At 36.1% G+C, this 17749-nt stretch overlaps 1 long non-coding RNA gene across 2 annotated transcripts; it reads right to left on the bottom strand.

Annotated features, from left to right (window-relative positions):
• Positions 1 to 2933: 2933 nt before the first annotated feature.
• Positions 2934 to 17365, bottom strand: LOC146436228 (uncharacterized). Of its 2 annotated transcripts, XR_014852585.1 has the most exons (6): positions 16316 to 17365; positions 15089 to 15195; positions 14633 to 14659; positions 9770 to 9894; positions 9603 to 9682; positions 2934 to 8455 (listed from the first exon to the last, which is right to left on the bottom strand). It is a non-coding gene; the product is annotated as an uncharacterized LOC146436228 (long non-coding RNA). The 2 variants fall into 2 exon arrangements; XR_014852584.1 differs by lacking the exon at positions 16316 to 17365 and having other exon boundaries at positions 15089 to 16178.
• Between the last annotated feature and the right edge of the window lie 384 nt (positions 17366 to 17749).

The following is a 17749-nucleotide window of genomic DNA, read 5'->3' as shown; positions in this document are numbered from 1 at the left end:
CTTCAAAAACTAAGAAAAATATATTTTTGTCACTAGTAACAATATTTTCATTTTGGTCTTGTGTAGCTTGTATTAGTGAATCAAAAAATATATCATTTTGTATCCTGCCACACTAACAGTGGAAACTAAATTAAAACTGAGCCGTAACATTTCCTTATGTTTTTTCTTAAATTCCCTGTGTGTAGAAATGTATTTGCCTATCTGTTTTATATTCCATTTACATTTTTTGGTCTAATTAGAACAATGAATCCTAGCAGTCAGTTGTACTGTCAGAGCTACTTATATTATGCTTTACTTATTTCTATTTATATTAAATAGAAAGTTAAAGGCTTTCATAATAGAGCTCTGACCAGCCCAAAATTATGCTTTTCTCCGTGCCCCTTCAGCATTAACCCAAATCTACATGACCTTTGGCTAGCCAGAGCAGCAGGTGAGCATCTGGAAAGTTCTGCCAAGTGCAATTCATTGGTACTCTTTTGCTGGGTTACTCATTTAAAAAATGAAACATAAGTGTGTCTAATATCCCCCTTCTATGGACAGGTACAGAGCCATGGTAGATGACATGTGAGCAGCTGCTTTACCTGAAGAAGAAATCCACATGGATGTTTTGCTCATTTCCTGTACCCAGCGGGAATCATTTCTGTGTTACAAGAACTGTAATGTCTCAGGTCTTCAATTAGTACATACATTGCTGCATGGGAGGTTTGAATTATACTTTTGTTTAATAGACACAAAATTAGCTACAATGGATTTGTTAGTAATGGTATAATTACACCTTTTTGTAAGCACACTTACAAACTTCATATAAAAATTTTCAGGAGTGTACTTTTTCATGTACTTTATAAATTGATAGAGCCAGAAACATTTCTACTTTATAATGGAAAATGCATCTGTGCCATAATCCCAAAACTGAGTTTCACTGGTCAATGTTTCCTCCTCTTATCCCAATTTAAAGTACTGTAATAAACAAAAGTAAATAATCGAGCACATGTAGCATACACCCTTTAACCTCAACTGCTACTAGGCAAAATCCTGTGTCATTTGTATTTCTGTTGCTTCATCCCTAGGCTTTATATTGGAAACTGCATTCCTTCACACTTGACAGGCAGATTATAAAGATGACTGTCTTTCTCCAGCACTTTTTAAATGCCTCCAGTTATGATTTAATTACCTTTATTCCTTCTCTTCTCTTTGGGTTCATTGCCTGGAACAGCAACCTTGGTAATCAATGTTTTAAAATGAGCCATCAGCTTCTTTATGAGAAATTCTTATAGCTGCAGTAGTGTTAGCATACTCTGGAGCACTAGTTTGCAAGAAAATGTTGCAACTGATACAAGAAATTAATATGCTTTCCTATCCTATTAAGAAACATAAAGTTCAAATATCATATTTCACCTGTTTGTGTTCAGGAGATGAGAAGCATCCGTGGGTCTCACCAGTGTGCTGTTTTGTGCGCAGCACCCATTATAATTCCCCCACAGACAAGTCTTAATAAAACACAAACCATCATTCAAGAGTTGGCATGTAACCTGTCCACGATGTTTCCTAGAGTTCAGCTAGCCTTGCCACATTACATTCCTGATGCCAAGAATATTTCATTCCGGCTCAATAGTTATTTAGGAGGGGAAAAAATAATAGTTTACAAATAATCCCTTACTAAAACCACCCAATGTGGTTGAAGCTCTTTTCTTCTAGGCAGTACAGAAAAAAATTCCTTTAAAAATAGAGTAGATTACACATAATGGCTTTTTTCTGCCTTTTTGTGCCCATCAGGCAAAGAGGGACTGCAGTTTGTTGAAGTAGGCTTGTTAATGTTCTGCTATCATTAAAAGAAACATAACAGTATGATTGTATATTTGGAAAAAAAACACAGGAATCTTTCTGATCATTTTCAAAGTGGAATCTCTGTAACGGCTGGATTTCATCATTACTTCATCTACGAACACTGAAAATTTATTTAAGTTGCATATGAGGATGAATTCATCCAACATCAAATTTCAATAATTCATTATGCAGTACCTGTTACTAATACAGAACCACTTCAACTGCCCAAAAGAGCCTTTCAGATTCTAGGAAAGATGTGAAGCATTTTGAAAATTTAATTCCTTGGCAAGAATAAATTTTCGCCTCAGTCAGGACTGGCAGCTGTAATTCTTTTTCCTCAAAGGCACAAGCAGCAGCACAGTCTTTCTGCAGCGAGGATGAAGTGAAATGGACATTAGCACATCTGTGCATTTTATAGGAAACTTTGCAAGGGAAAATTGATTTTACCTTTTTGTCTGTACTGGTTCCAGCCAGGACAGGGTAAATTTTTTGCAGTAGTGGGACCAGGACCCTAGTGTTATTCAATACCACCTCATGTCATTGCCAGGGGCGGTAGAAAGTCTCTCTCCTTTTTCCAAGAAGAATGTTCCTTCTGGTCGAAAAAATGGGTCAGAGTGGGCGAGCCATCCCATATTGTTCATTGTCCTAGTAGCACAGAATGTGCTGAGCATTTTTGCATGTGAATCCCTCTCTCTTGTACACTTTTTTTATCAGTATTGCTGTTGGTACTGCTTGTTTTCTTATCTCATTGCTGTTTTCAGTCAATTGTTCTTATCTCAACTCACCTTCTTCATGGTTGTTGCCTCCAATTCTCAACTCCATCCCACCACAGCAGGAATGGGGAGGTGAAGGGGATAAATAGAGCAACATGCAGTGTGGGAGACTGTTTTTGGTAGCACTGAACTGGGGAATACCATCCTTAAACCACAACTGTGAGAGAGGATCAGATCCTGGAGGGTTGGTCATGCTTGGTGCCCTTGGCAGCAAAGGCAGTAGTACAAGCAGTAGTTTAGATGATCTGGAAGCTCAAGATAATAATCAGCTGTGTCAAAGTTTGTCAGGTCTGACACTTCTCTTACCAAGCGTGAAGCATACAAGCACATTTGTCATGGAATACACAGATGAGTTTATTCATACTGATGAACTCATAAAGGTGCAAGCTGTATGCATCAGCAATAATAAATGGGCCAGCATTATAAAATTCTTAGCACTGCCAGGGCAACATAATGATGATGCAACATGCAAATACATTACAATTATACTAAATTATCCTGCCTTACACTTTTGTTGCTCTTCACAGGAAACATTAAAGAAAATGTAGAAAGGTATATATTTTTCACTGAACAACTTTAACATTTCATTTCTTCAATGTCTAATCAGGCCATGTATAACAAGACAAAATATCATTGAATACTAATATCACCTTCACATATTCAGTAAGCTTTATTGCTTTTCTGTATTTAAACTCATTTTTAGTTGTGATGAGACGCATTCTTCCCCTCATTCTTCTCTACGGTAGTTTCACAGTAGAACTTATAGTTACTGATATAATCAACATTAAAAAATTAACAGTATCTGTTATTTGATTCTTTTGCTTGATCTCAAATTTGTTAAATGTTTATTTAATCTATTGAATATACTGATATTCAAACTTGCCACTTTTCCTTTAAAAAAAAAATGAACAGTTCATCTTACCTATTTTTTTCTACATTTATGGAAAAGTCCAAATTCTGCAGTATATTTATACAAAGACAATCAGTAAAATTCACAACTGAAGTCCTGTTAAATAGCAATTCTTCTACTGTAAACTCATTATCAAAACTAATTTTGGCAGTTGCCACTAAAAATGCACCTTTTGTTAAATAATATTTTTGAGAACAGTAGTTTAAAAACTCAGGTGAAGACTGAGGTGATTTCTAAACAAAACATTTTTAGATTGTGAAGACTAACTACAGCCAGAGGAAAAAATCATTTGAACAATGCTCAATAAGAGCAATTGCATTGTATTGAAGACAAACTTTATTAAAATCCTAGTTCAGTCACCACCCCTGTTAGTGTTAACCTGTGTGTCTCAATTTTTTTTCTCAGTGTTCTTTAAAGGATTAGAAACAGTTTTTGGAGGAATTTTTGTTTCTTCATATTCAAAAATGTTCAATTTATTTTGGTTTCCTACATGCCTGTGTGGGTTCTTCATAGACCATAATTTCATTATATACTACACAGAATTAAAGACCAAACAAATTATTTTAGACATCCTGGAGACACAGTTATACACAAATAATGTACCTGACCTTGTTCAAAGCTTTTGTCATCTTTTTCTAACAATAAAAACACAGGAAGTGTTTTCAATTATCACATGTCTGTTCAGCAACACATTTTTGTAACAAGAGGGAAGAAAATGCATCTACCTTTTATGCTTGTCTTTTCTTGCCTTTTTTTTATTTTAATGGTTTAGTTCTTAAATTGACAGGTATCACTAAACAACATATTAACTTTAAACTGGTAGTTTGTTGTTCACCATTTCAGGTGACTTTACTGAAGTTTTGAGTGCTGGGATTTATTTTTTTTTTGCCATTTCATCAGTCAACCCCCACATAAACAGCAATCCAGATAAATTACTCAAATACCAAGTACACAAACAAATTTAGTTAGCTGCCCACTGTCAGAACTGGAGCTTTTAGCAACCATGTCTCACATGAAATCTTAAGGAGTCAAGAATATTGTAAATTATTTTCCCTTTCACTCAGAAGTATAATTTCAATTCTCCTTCAAATTAAAGGGGCCAAAAAATTGTCACTACTGGTTTGGGTTTGGCTTCTTTCTTTAGCCATATGAGGCTTTTGCTAGTCATGGAAAATATGCTATAATACTTTAGAGAAAATGGAATTTAATGTTTTGTATTTCAAGAACTTCAGTCGAATAATGCTATTTCATAGTTTTAAAACTGTACACACCTCAACACTAAAAATGTCAACAATATTGCTACACAGAAGACAATGATGGGTACACTCTTAGGAAATGCTTATTTTACTCTGGTTTCAATAAATGAAAAGTATTTTGAGATCATAATGTCTGTCTATCCATCTCCAGCTCAGAACTTCATCACACTCAATTTTTTATCCCATCTCACCAATTCAAAGGCAGAATAGATTCTCAAAAATAATTATGTTCCCAAAAGTTTTCATGAAAAATCTATGAATAGGAAAGAAGAGGATCAAATCAATGCTTTCACATGGAAAAATCCTGTCAGAACTCTTTGATATTACACAAAACTCTTTGGCATCAGCTGCCTGGACAAGTAGTGTGAACCCAGTTGCTGGTCATTTAACATGTATATAGCTCAATATTAACTCTCTTATTATATCTCTTGTACACAAATATTAACATTTACAGCAGTGAGGATGGAAAGTATTCAAATTTATAAAAGGAGGCCATCATCAGTTATAGTGTTCTTCAAACAAACTTGTTCAGTGCTTACTCCTATACTTTTAAAAAAAACACCTAACCTAATATGTAACTGCTTCTGTCAGAACTCTAGATCTAACATAATATAAAAAAAAAGTAATTTGCTGATACCTTGATATTTTCATGTTGCAGACAACTGAGAGTTTGCTGATAAAGCTGAAAGTGTCAGTTACTCTGTAGTGGTATAAAGTAATAAATGCAGTGCATTATACTGGATGTAGAAGGGTATGGATAATTACTTGCCATCATGTTGTGTCTATTTTCAAATCAGTGATTTTGAATAAATACATAAGTGATTCAGCATTCATATTCAGGTACCTTGAAATCCCTATAGCCCTCAACGTTTGCAGACCCCCAGATTTTCAAAAATAGTCTCATTTATTTTGTTCAGAAGTTATTTTGTAGTAGCTAGGGGAATTATATAAGTTCCAGTCTTTCTAAAAATACTAGGATACACCTGCTTCCTGGGCGTCTTTGAATTTCCTATTTCATCAAACTGGTTGCTACAATGCTCAGTAATAAACTCTCTCAATTTTTTGATAGTAATAAAAGTAAATTATTCCACTGAGGAACAGTGATGTGCAAAGAAGGATCTGATTTTAGACATTATCCTAGTAAAATAAAATTTTAAAAAGGGATAGAAGTAGGAAAACAACTACACAAGCATCACTGCAGATAAGGGTTCTACCAACATGCCTGTCAACATTAATATTAGCCTCTTCGCTACACTAATTATTTTCCTATACCAATGAATTTAGTGTTTGCAACTATTCAGGTATCTGGGGAGTACTTCCCTTCTAACCTGTGCAATGTGGGAAAAGAAAGCCAAAATTATAGAAAACTCTAATTTTTCATAATGCCTCCTAGCATTAGTTGCATTTAATAGAAACAATGAAAATTCAGTTCAGCTGAATAGGAAGAGAAGGTGCATTTTATCTTTCTCTAAGTATCCAACCAAAATAAAGATTCTTTATATGATTGGTAAGTAAATTGTGGTCTTATGTATTTCCAAAGAATCACTGAGGTTGGAAGTGATCTCTGGAGATCACTAACAGTGATCTCTGCTCAAAACAGGATCAACTACAGCTGGCTGCTCAGGAGCACATCCAGTCAGTTTTCAAATATTTCTAGAGATGTTGACAGAGCCCACCACCCCTCTCACCAACTTGTTCCAATCTTTGTCTACCTTCAGAATCAAAAAGTTGTTTCTTAAATTAAAACAGAATTTTCTATATTTCAATTTGTGCCTACTGCTGAACACAGCATTTCATGTGTGACCCCACCAGCCGTGAGGGGAAGAATCACCTCCCCTGACCTGTTGGTAACTATGTTCACATAATGCAGCCCAGGATGCTGCTGGCATTCTTTGTTGCAAGGGTGGACTGTTTGCTCGCAGTCAACTCATCATTCTACAAGGGCCACAGCCTTTCCTGCAGAGCTGCTTTCCAAGCTGTCAGACAAAAAAACCCATATTGCTGCATGGGGAATTCCTTCCCAGGTCCAGGACTTTAAGCGTTTCCCTTTGTTGAACTTCATGAGGTTCCTGCTGGCCCATTTCTCCAGCCTGTCAAAGTCCCTCTGAAGGGCAGCACAGTCAACTGGTGTATTAGCCACTCCTCCCTGAGGTACATTCCTGGAGTCCAAACTGTGCCATTCTCAATCCCAGAAGTTCAGCCAGTTTTCACCTGGCCTCACTGTCCACTTATCCAAGTCACACTTCAGTTTAAGGGTTGTAGGAGGAGAGTTGAATGCCTTGCTGGAGACACACAACATTGCTATTAAAGCCATTTGTGTGTTTTCTGTGATGATATTAAGGAGACAAAAACAGAAAGACAATAAAGATCCTTTACCTCATTTTGCATTGAAACTGCATAGCTTCCAGGAGTGAAACTACAGGAGACAATATGATCACTAGTTGTGTAATGTATAATTTTTGTCAAGAATTTCACCACCACCCTTCAATTTAGTAACTTAAGGTATTTGGCTATGTTTATCTCAGTTAAAAGACAACTCAGTTTATATTTGCTCAAGAAATTAATCTTCCTGATGTTGCTTTGTAATATAATGCAGGTCTCTTTTGCTAAACCCAGCATAAGGAGAATGTTAAGTCTGCAGCCGGAAGCAGATTCACATGCAAGCATTCTAATATTTAGTAAATAAAGTCCTTCCAAGGCAATCTATAACGTAACATATTGGATCTCTCATCTGACTCCAATACTGTATGCACTGAAAGAATAAATATACTGCATATTTGTGGGTTTCCTCTTAGTCACACCTTAAAAGCCATTTACTCCAGTGAATATGTGGATCCAACATCTAAATTTCTCTTTAAAAATACTTAATCGGAATATAAAATAAAACTCATATTAGCTTGTGATTAATATGCAAATTTCTTTTGCCTACAATTAATTTTTATTACATAGAGTTGAAGCATGGAATAAAAAGTACCTGAACATGAGAAATCAATAAAATATTATTAGTAGTCATTTGCATGCCCCTATTTTCATGAACATCCAGCTACAAGAGGTACAAACAACAGATAGGTGCCACAAAAAACCACATACAGAAGTCATAGTTCCAGAAACTCTTATTCTAAGATGAATTTGAAAAGTTAATTTGCACACTTCCCTGATTTACCAAATCTGCATATGACTACATTCAATTAATATTCAGCTCTGAAATTTCAAAACTTTACCTTTTCTGCAGAGTTGAGCTGATATAATAAATTTACAATATTGAAACTGTTTAAAGTCCATGAACTGTATAAACAATAAATTCCAAGTTAAACCTTTATTCTTGCTTCTCCTATATTCTATCAACAGTAGGTGTGCTCAGTCACTGTATATCATCTCAGCTGATTCCCAGTGACTTGAGGCAGAAGCAGGACTGTTACAGAGAGCACAAACTGATGCATATTTTAAGTTCAAAACCTTAAGTAAAATAAAGTGTTTCAGAAAGGCAGTTGCAGTTTTGAATACAGAGTCCAGCCTGCACTGGCATGGTGACAAATTTGTTCCCTTCTTCCTTTGCTGCTTCAGCTCTGTGAAACCACACATTACGATGTGCTAGAGGTGAGCAGCCACAGCACCATTCCTGCGCTCTCTGCCCTGGCTTGCGCCTCTCTCCACCCAGAAAACATATTCAAAAGGCCAGCAAAGGAAGGAACCTGAAACCACAAAATCAGCACACTTTCTTTAATCTTCATTGCAGCGGCAATGCCACATTGTATTACTGCACTTAGAAATCTGTATTCAGCAGTGCTATCTTGACAAGAGCCGAGTCAGATATGAACAGAGATGGAGATAGAGTTATGGGGGTCATGATCAGCCATTACTGGTGCTGAAATACTTGTCTCAATGTAGCAGTGTGTGCCTGCAAGTTTAAGTGATTGAGAGACCAGCTGCAGGGGGCTGTGACAGCCTGAGCTGTTAGGTCATGGAGACCTGTGAAAACCAACCATGAGCCCCTGCAGTTCGGGAAATTAAGCATGCACCAGACCTGAAGATCATTGATTCTGCTCTCTGTCCCGCCCCCTTCCCTAGATGGATTATGTTTTAGAAGTTTCTCCTTTGTTCTCCTTAGTACTGTACATAATTGGTTCTTTTGAATTTTGTACCCTCCCCCATCGCGAAATTATTGGTTTGTACCCCTTTCCCTCTTCCCTCGGCCTTCCCGGGTTGGCTCTCTGGAGCTAACCCCGCCCCTTCTCCCTTCCCTTATAATCCCTGCCAACTGTCTGTTTGGGGCTCACAGCCTCCAGACTTCCAGCCCTTCGTCCGTCCCCATCTCTCCGTCCCCCTTTGCCATCCCTGGACCCTCACCCGGAGACCCTAAATAAAATCCCTTGAAGACTGCAGACTGCGTGCCACACATTCTTCCGTCCCACCTCGGTTCCTGCCTGCCTGCGTCCCCCGGGGACTCCGCAGACCGGCCAGTGAGCTTCGCTGCCAGGGCACTCCTGGCGTGCGGCGGCGTGGCAGCTCGCCCTTTCGTTGTGGCTTCGGGGCGTGCTGCCCAGACCCGAGACCTAGCGAAGCCACATCTCAACTCCATGATTACTTAGAGAAGATATTTTTCATCTATTTCCACAACTTGGAGTTCTACCAACACAAAGAACAAGTAAAGAAACAAAAATAAACAAAATCATGAAATTTTCATTCCTATAATGGAGATAACTCTTTCTGTATATAACATTAGGAAGCATATACAGTTCTAGTATTTCCCAAAATTATTTCTTTTTGCTTTTCATTCTGAAAGCTTTCTTATTTACATATATTCAAAGCCATTTTGTGTTCTAAGTCACATGTACTTACCAGAAATCACCCAAAGATGTAGTGAATATGGCATACACAGAGTGCACAGCCTGGTGTTTCACATTTAAGTTGGTTAATTCCTGCCAAACACACATGACAATATTTATGCTTTCTAATTTCTAAATGTGAATTAAGCATTAACATTGCAGACACACAGCTTTAAATACCTGGGCTTCCTAAAGATGCTACAGCTGATATGTAAGAGGCCACAGGTAGCTGGATGATTCAGTGACCAAAGCCAAGTCCTCCATTATCTTTTGCTACTTTTTGCTTCTCCCATACATCAACATATCTAGAAATGGAAGCAAGAATAAAAATGATAAGACTAGAAGAATACTTCAGCCTTTGGTCTAGCTTTTTATCCTCTGCGAGTAGAAATCATGCAAGAGCACTGTTCAGGAAGGATCAGTGCATTCTGCCTCACATGACCGTGAAAGTACCTAGACAGTTACAGGAAAACTGTTAATGTTTCTTCACTTTAGTCTTTAAAATTAACTTAAAACAATGAATATCAAAGATTACAGAAAAAGTATGTTTAAAAAATTAAAACGGAAACTATCATTAGTTACAAAACTCTGCTCTATGCTAACATTTTTCTAAAAGTTTCAAAGTAAAAGACTATGAAAGTCATTTCAAAACAAGCCCTTCTCTGCCAGAACAAACAAGCCTGAAACAACCTGTGACAGATGCTTTGCCAGAGTCAAAAATCACATTTGAACTATAGGTGGAGAATTCTGTTTCAAGTCTGAAATCCCTCACATAGTTGAGTGAGCTCTAAGTCAGTGAAATGAAATCATCTGCTTCCATATGTATCAGGCAGGGTCATCTCTTATCTCTGCCAACCACAACTCACTCTGAAATTCATCAAGCTTTAATTAACTGATATTCCATTAAATGCGTAGGATTTTCAAAGTATTCCCCAATCAGACTATATTAGGCTAAACTGGTGTGGTAAAATGTGCTCTTCCATAATATATTTCCACATACTGCACCATTCCATATTGGTTAAGAGTGATAAACATTAAGATAGCTAAACACAAACCCAAACTCCTGCTGCCAGTTAATTGTTTCAACTAAGAATGAAATATGTATGACATTTGACCCTTCCTATCAAACTTTCCTTCCTTTCTCCTTCATAAAAACAGCATAAGTAATATAATTTTTCTTTTAAAAATTAATAACTGGTGAACTGTAGTGTTTTGCAATTCCATTTTATATGCTACTAACTCCAGCCAGCTGACTGCTGTTTTGTAAGTGGGCAGCTGACAGTTCCCTAGCAACAGATTAATTGATTGCAGCTTTAAATCCACCTCCTTCAACTCATTTCTCCTGTTCCTCACTTATGAGTGGATATGTGCACATCTGCCAGGTAAAAGATAGCACACAGAAATCTAAAGAACAAAGGGAGAAAGATCTGACAGCAATTTATACAAGAAGTGTTTTAAATTTCAGAAAAAATATACCACAATGTGGAGATTAAAAAATTATTTCAGCGTACCTTCAGATATGTTCCTTTCATGCTATTCTTTGATAGAGGGATCAATAAATCTTTTCATTCACTATAATAGTAATGAACACAGATTAATTCCAAATTTATATATAAAATTTTACCTACCTGGTAGTGTAAAAAAATATAATGGAAAAAAGAAACTTAGATATAAAAGGCTGAATATCACAAAGTAGAACCAAGAGCTAATCTCCACCCATATAACAATGTCTGTCCTAATAACTTATTGTTAAGAAAGCATAGGGAATGTTTGCTCCATTTGTTTTAGAACTAGCTATCTTTTGTATATATTTTCACAGGGAAAATATTCCCAGTACCAGAATAGGAAATAGGTGTGAAAAAAGGTCTCAGGTAGGCTTCCAGTCTGTAAATCCAGTGATGCAAGCTCAAAACTACTGCTGAACTGAAATTCATAAACTCTCTAGATGCTGCAGTTTCTGACTTAAACACTTGAACCATCAGGCAGAAACAAGGATCAGGTTGACAAAGTAAATTATAAGATCTTACGGTCTTATTAAAGAAAGAGACTGAGTGTAAATTGAGAGCAAGAAGAAATGGGTCCAGGACTGCTAGGGAAGAAAAGAGCTCTAAGGAAAGCTTTGTGGATTGCTTCTCTTGTGCTGGAAGCACTGGCTATCTGCAATTTCTCTGGGAAATTGTGATTTCTTCTATTGAGAGAAAATGGAGTGAATTGTCCTGTTACTAATCTCCAATAGGCAGATCAATACATGGCATTTTCTCAACATAGTCATTTTTAAGCTGAATACAGGGCACTCTATTCTCCATTTCTAGTAGCAGAGATGCTTTCTTTTCTCATGTTGTTATTGGAAACATGTAAACCCACCTCTTCCACAAGAATGCCAGAGCCATCAAGGTATCCTGGTTTGGGTAGAATTATGGTCTTTATCTTTCCATTTGAAGTTGTTAAAACTTTTTTAGTCTGCAGCAAAGCTCACCAATTGCCCAAGCCAGCAAGAACAGGTATTACTTTCTCCTCAAAGAGTTCTGTAGAGCTGATCAGAAAGAGGAGAGGGGAATTCTGTTTTCTTCCAGTTATTTCAATGTTTAATGGAAAATTTTTTCATGTAAAATGTATAAACAGGCCTGGGAACATGGAAATCAGCTCTCTGCATTTATATCCATAGCTACTAGACACCAGGTCAGGCCCTGCATTCTAAATGTCTGCTTCCCTGATCATCCACATCACCAGAGACTATATTTCTTTCTGAACCACCATATCTGTAGAAAACTTAGAATTCTTAACTCTGCAAGGAGGAATCCATTTTGAAATGTTGGTGTAGGGTAATCTAACATTTAAGTGCCTTTTAGATCTGTCCTTAAAATATTAAGTTCTGAGACAGACTGAGCTGGAAGAAATTTGCAGCTTTGTAAATTTAATTTTTAAAATACATAACAGTAGTTTTAACTAAATGGAGAACTGCTCATCCAGGGCATTTATTCTGAAAGTTTAGCCATCACACATGAAAAAAATTAACTTCAGATATTTTACCACATGTGAAAAACATAAACATGAAAGTTTGAAAATGCTGAGAATCTGAAGATCATTCAGTAATGTTTCCATTCTACTTTCAAACACCGATGTATAAATCTCTGTCCCCTACTTGCAACATCCTACCCCATCCTTTCCCTATTGTTATTTACTAAATTGATAACATTTTAAATTTCTTCAATGTTATTAACTGGATGTTACATAAAGGTGACGTGGATACTCATTCTTTCCTAAGAAAGGGTATTTCCACTGGGAATCTGCTAGCATGATCTTGGAAATAAACCTTGGCAACATGAATCATATTATTTTCAAATATTTATTTTAGCATCTTGGCAGAGAAGAGAATCCTACAATCACATTGTAGCAAACAAATACATACCATGGTTTAGAGATGTATGAAAATAGTATGTAAATGGTCAAGAATGTATTTGAGGTACACTGTAAGTGTATAATTGAAACATAAATTTAAACATTTTAGGAGTAATTAAAAAGGAAATTACGTATGTCGCCTACCTTAATTTAAAAATATAGAAGACACGTATTAAGGAAAAAAAATTGCCATACTTTATTTTCTATTTCACCCAGCAATGTTTATCTTTCAAATGGTCCTTATCATAAAAGACATTCATTTGGTTCTAAGATCAATGTTGCACACAAATCAACTCACTTTTATCACTCTTAATTATGTAAATTGAAAATGCAGAAAAATCATATTGAAAATATCAGTAGGCTTCCTGACAGTTAGGGGTAGAATTTCTAGAACATAATGTCTTCTGCATCTTTTTCCCCAAAATTTGAGTCTTAGATGAAGTATTTATGTGCCATATCTTGATATTTGGAAGTCTGCAATGCATTTTCCCAAAAAGTTTACTTGGCCTTGCATGGAAATTTTGAGCAGATTTTTTACTGACAATATTTCATACATGCAAAAATGAGCTCCATTAATTTCTCTGAGCATGCAAATATGATAATTGCTTTTTCCAAAAATTACCTCCCAAGTACCAAGAATATTAACTTCTACTTCTTTAAGAGAGTCGTATTTTTCACATACAGCATTTACACCTTCACTCCACCACCACTCACCCCTGCTCCCTTAATAGCATCCTTCCTCCTAGGTAAGTACCCTAATCACTGTGTCATTATGCTAGTCATGAACATATTACATATTCTGCCTCCCTAGTCCAATAAATTTTGTAACCATTTTATGCAAAGCAGACAATTGCCAACTGAAGAAGTTAAGCATGACACACACAGAGGTAGCCTCATTGGACAAAGTTTTAAGGAATTACTCGGCACATTTTGTAGCAGAAATTATTAATTCTTACTAATTTGAAAAGCTTGCAAGCTGGCCATGTAACTATTTCAATAATTTTAAACCAAGATGCTCAGGGAAATTTCACTTATGGAATGATATTTGCCTGATTATTGTCATCTTCTATTTCCATTTTTGTTGGAACTTTTAGCCAAATAGTCCATCTGGCATTTTCTCTCACTTGTCATTTTTTAAGTTATAAAAATACAGTATATTTTAAAATTCTAGATCATCAGTTTTATTTTCTCACATAAGTACTGAACATAAGAACTCAAATACTTTCACAGAATATTTTATGAAAAAAATCCTCTTCAAATACATCTGAGGTCTGCATCTGGACTCTGTTTCAGTATCTTATTAACTGCCTGCTGACAATAATGGTCAGGGAGGAGCAGTGCACTGGGCTTGAACACAAATGGATGTTTCACAATATCACCTCTTGAAATACCCAAATAGTACAGAGGATTTTGCTGTATATCTTCCATTAGAATCAGCATGGATATTGTGTTGTAAAGAGAAAGAGATTTAGAAGCAGATAACATTCTTAAGTTTTTCTTCATATGGTCTTCAATGTGCATTCTGCCTCCTTCAAAAAATAATAATAATAATTGCAGAATGAATTCAACACACTGGTGAGCACCTCCACAAGCACAATCAACATGAGCTGAGGGGGGCTCACTTTACTTCATGAATACACTTACATTATATCCTGTGAAATTACTGAGCAGCTGTTAGAGAGAAAAGAAAACCTGATCAGTATTCTTTTGCAGGGACTTACCGAGGACCAATCATCAAATACATATGGTAAATACAAATGGCAGTCTTGAATAGGTGATAAGCAATCAACTACAAACAAAAGTGAGACACTATGACCTTACATTCAGCATGAGTAGTAAATTAACATATCTGTGCAGTGTTCTAGGAAATTAAGAGGACAAAGTAAATGTAAAACCAGCCACAGGCTACATAAATCTGAAATACCTAATCTAGTCTAATTACAGCCTATTTTAAATCCCACATCCCAAACCTTGGCAAACTAATCTTTTCACCAGCAACCAGCAGCTCACAGTTAATTTTACAGACTTAACCTAAGTGATTAAGCAAAGTGTATGACCTTGTCTTGCCATGGACATGGTCTAGTCATGAAGCAGAGTTACCTGAAGACAGACAAATGATTCAGAAAATGGGTTCAATTAACTTGTCTTTGTCCATTATGCAGAATACCCTTTTTTTTTTCTCTCAGCAGAAGTCATTCCCCTGTGACCTGTAAGAGATTCCTGTTAGGTTTGTCTAAGAACAAAATGAAAAATAGGGAGTTATTCAGGTAAACAGATTTCTGTGCTCCGTCTGTGCTTCTCTGCTTGGAGGACAAATCAGCAGCAGTCTGGTACATGAATGTTGCTCCTAAGAGGGCTCTCAGAAATGTGTTGAAACACTACCACCAATGAAATGAAACATTTGAGGTGAAGTTCCTTGTCTCACAAGGAGTTGAGCATCTCCCAAAATTGCAGCTACTTCCTTCAGAGATCTCTAGCTAGTAGTTGCATGAAGGTCTGGATTAGACTGCATGTACATTCTGTATGTATTTCAAGAACTGAAAACTGGAAAAAAAGGCAAACTTAAATTTTGCTTGCCTCAGAGTGTTACTTTATTCTTAGAGGAGGTCAGGAAAGGAGCTTATTTTGAAAGGAGAATATTAAGTTGGTAGATCAGTAGATTTAGAGACTTCATGCTGTGCATATTAAACCAAGGTAAAAAGTGAATAGGAGGTCAAAAAAGGTAACGGAAAGGAAATTCTTCTACAATGATGAGAACTTATTGAAGTCTTTAGTCAGATATCAGCACAGCCTAATGAAGACAACTCCATTTACTTTAATGGAGCTATACCAGTTAATAAAAGTGAACTTGTGTCTTGTACTACTCTTTTTCACTTTAATAATATGCATCTGCATCAATTTTGTTTGTTCATACAGTGGTTTTTTTCATGTTTTCTTAAGAATAAGGAGCAAATACACAGCAGACTTGATGCTTTTCCTCAGGATACAGGCCCCTCATGCACTGTCTGCTAACAGGCAATATTTGTTTGCAATTGTACAGAGTTCAAAGAAAAGCCACAGAATCACAGAATATTGAGTTGGAAGGGACCCACGTGAATCATCAATTCATCCACAGATTACAAAAATTACGCTGTCAAGTGTAGGAGTATTACTGATACTTGCTTTCATTCTCAAGTCATGCTGTAATAATATGATTGTAATAAATAATATAATTAAATAATAATTAAATAATATGATTTAATACCTTTAATAACAGCATCATTTTGGTGATAATGGTCAACAGACAGAAATTAGACAAAGTTTCTAGAGGCAGGAAATTTCTTGTACTGGGTTAACTATGTCAGCTGGAGAAACAAAATCAAATCAGCTTTTGAGCATGCCAGCTCTTCTCCTGGTCTTCTTAAAACATACTACATTTCAAGCATATTGCTTCAGAATCTCATTAACTGTTGGAGTAAGCAAGCAGCCTCTTTCTTCCAGGGTCTAGAAACTAGTTCTCATGTTTTACATAAATTTCAAAGTGAGAACTGAATATCAAAATTTCTATTTTCCTTTAGTGAACCACCACAGAAAAGTACAAAATCAGATTGGAAAAGAACTTCAGTGATATTTCATCTGCTTTAATTTTGTTCACTCACAACATGTGCTTCACTGCTTCAATAAAGAGTAAGCAGAAGTGCCACTACATGCATGTGCACATGCACATGTATACACCCACAGACATTTTCACCATTTATGGTGAGAATATACATTGCTCTCAGGCTAAATGAAAAGCAGGATGTCCCTTGCCTTCAAAATATAAGGGATATAATGAAAGTGCTTTTAGGATAATGAACTGTCCTGTACCAGAAAATACAGTTCTTTCTTTTAGATGCATTACCTTCCATGCCAGTATCTAATGAAGAAAATTGTTTGAGTGGATGGAAGTCAAATTGTAAGGATAAGAGGTCTTTTATGTGTCTACCTGGGAAAGAAATTCTCCGTTATGGATTTTTAATCACTCTATGATCATATGACTATAATGCATCTCTGGAAGAGTATTCTAGGGATGCATTACGTTTTAAATGTTCCATCCAAAATGTTATGTGAATGGCTTTTTTTTTTTTTCCTCAATATTAAATTCCTCTTTGTCTGATTGGAAATAAATAGACAGCATAGAACTCTCAATAACTGATTTGATTACTAAGCTTTTCATCATGTAAGCGGTAATAAATTGTTCCTTGTGACAGAAAGCGCATCATATATTTCCTGTGAATTTGCTGGAAAATGCAAATTCACCCTTACCTCAGCTATGTCCTCTTTGCAAATCAGACACTGCACCTGATAGTTTGTAACTTTCTTCAGAGTTAGAAGTATGTGACAGTTATATTCAGAGCTGCCTAAAATTTGTGAACTTGAAGTTATAGTTACCAAAAAATATAGACTGGATTTAAAAAATGCAAATTTTTATGAAATTATTTTGTTCAGAGAGAAAACCTACTGTTATAAATTTAAATTTAAAAGGTTCATTCCAATATTTACACAATGAAAAACTTTGATGTTGTTCAGACATGCTTGACAAAGTCTGCATGCAGTATTCAATTTCATTTCAAATATGCAATACGTGAGAAAGATGCAGTCTGCTGCTGTGAATGTAGTCCTTGGTTTGACCTGGAGTTCCCTCTAAAACATCATCATCACTATCACTTATACCAATTTGTCCTTTGTTCATATGAAAGCATACCATTGGAAGTTTCTTTCTGAGATTTTTGGAAGGCTATA

Source organism: Lichenostomus cassidix, chromosome 5, assembly GCF_008360975.1.
Source record: "Lichenostomus cassidix isolate B80296 chromosome 5, HeHo_3.0, whole genome shotgun sequence".
Lineage (NCBI taxonomy): Eukaryota > Metazoa > Chordata > Aves > Passeriformes > Meliphagidae > Lichenostomus > Lichenostomus cassidix.
This window is presented reverse-complemented; position numbering and strand designations above follow the sequence as displayed.